Below are 2,313 nucleotides of genomic sequence, written 5' to 3'. Positions count from 1 at the left end.
TTTGCAAGGCAGCAGGAGAGAGAAGGAGTGCCAGCAGAGGAAATGCCAGACACTTGTAAAACCATCAGATCTCGTGATAAGTCACTCACTATCACAAGAACAGCATGAGGGAAACTGCCCCTATGATTTAATTACCTCCCACTGGGTCCCTCCCATGATATGTAGGCATTATGGGATTACAATTCAAGATGAGATTTGGGTGAGGACACAAAGCCAAACCATATCACCTTCCTTGCAATAAAAAATGAGTGTAATAACCATTTTTCAAAGTACTTAAGATTGTTTCCATTCTATTTTTAATATCTCCCTAAATTTCTCATCACAGTTTGAGGAAAAATTTACCTCCTCACCATGACTTAGAAACCCCACACTCTGTGACCTGTTTCTTTTTCTCTAATCTCATCTCATATAAATTTCCTTCATCCATTATGTTCATTGTTAATTTAAAGTACCTCCATTTTATTGCTGCCTGGGGATTATAATGAAGAAAATATTGGCCAAATTTGTAAAAGCATCAAAAATATAAAATATTTTGATTTTGTCATCCTTTTTCTCAGAGTATCCTTTTTAGAAAAAGAAAGGTAAACAGATTTGTATTTGCACTTAAGTAGTAAATGCAGCATTTTTATTTATATTGATAGAAAACAAACTAAATATTCTATGAATTGCATGGAGTAAATAAATTATAGAACTTTTAAATAATGACCTAATAGGCATGAAGCTATTTAAAATCCCTGCTACAATGAAATAGAGAAAACAAATATAAACTGCAAATTATTGGACAACGCAAATACAGAGCCCACTCTGATTATTTTGTTACTAAAGAATATTTTGAAGCTCCTAGGGTATTTTGAAAGGCTAGTAAAGCAAAATTCTGGAACTAAACAACAAAATCCATTGGCCAAGCATATTACGAGGGATTTTCTATTGAAAACACTGGTGTCTTCCTCTCAGCACCCAAGATGCTCAGAACTGGATATCCACCATGGAAGTGTTCAAAGAACTAGCTGTTTTCATGATCATAATTATTAGAATATTGATTTCTGCATATATGGCCACCTTCTCACTCTGCTCACTTCTAAATACAATGTTCCTTCCAAAGATTCCACTTGGTAGAACCTATGTGATATATCTGCACAATAGCTGCAAAAGAAACTGGGGATGTGGGTTTTATGGCTTCTATCTTAGAAAGGCAGGACTCATAATGAGGGAAATCACTAGAATGTTGGAAAGATATTCAAAGATGTCGAGAGACCACAAAAGAAAAATGTCCTTAATACTGTAAATATAGGATTGGTGCCAATCCAAACATATATGGAAAAATATATGCATAGGACAATAAACTTCAGGGGAAAATAAAACAAAATGAAAGCATGTGTGTGGACATATATTTAATGTATTATAATATTTTATATTATATATTTATAATATATTTAATATATCATAATATGTGTATATATATATGCATGTTGAGTTTCACCTAAACTTTGATAAGTTTTCCATAACATTTTAAAAGAATGCATGTTCACTGTTGAAATTTTGAAAATAACATAGATATACAAAGAAGAAAAAATAATCCTATAACACACAGATAGCAGCTGTGAACATACTTGGTGCAGTTTCTTTGCATTTTTTTCCAAAACAGTATGTTTAGACATCTATTTTTAGAATTTAGATGAGTATATACTTCTTTTGTCTTGATTATTAAAATATTAAAATATCTCCTTTTACCATTTATATTTTAATACTCTTTAAATTAAAAAAAATTATACAATCTCTGTTTGAAAAAAGATAACTGTTCCCACTGGTATAAGAAAGCTTCCTAAATCTGTGAGAAAAAATAGAGTATTCCATATAGAACTGGGGAGAAAGGATGAACATGACAATTCACCAAATAAGAAATGTGTAAATAGCTAATCAACATGAAAAAAAATCCTCAAGGTCATTAAATAAGACAATTGAAAATTAAAGATGATTCTCTATGATGTCATAGCTGAATTTTCAGTGGATTCTGCACTGCAAAATGAAATAAACACAAGCCAACATTCCCCTGAATGTCACTTTTAGAGGGCTCATATGATCTATCCACAAAGCGCCTATATCAAAGCTATCAGAAAGGTCTACTAGAATTTTCTCAGAAGAAATGGAGAGTCATTGTGCCTTGCTATTGTAACAGTGAATGTTCCTTTAGTTTTTGCAAACATTCTCAGAAAGCTTTTATTTTGTTTTTTGTTTTTCTAATAGCAGTTTCAATAATTATCTAAAATACAAAGATCTCAATTCTATTATAACATTAAAGAAGCATATGTAAGC

The sequence above is a fragment of the Chlorocebus sabaeus genome, chromosome 8 (assembly GCF_047675955.1).
Source record: "Chlorocebus sabaeus isolate Y175 chromosome 8, mChlSab1.0.hap1, whole genome shotgun sequence".
Lineage (NCBI taxonomy): Eukaryota > Metazoa > Chordata > Mammalia > Primates > Cercopithecidae > Chlorocebus > Chlorocebus sabaeus.
This window is presented reverse-complemented; position numbering follows the sequence as displayed.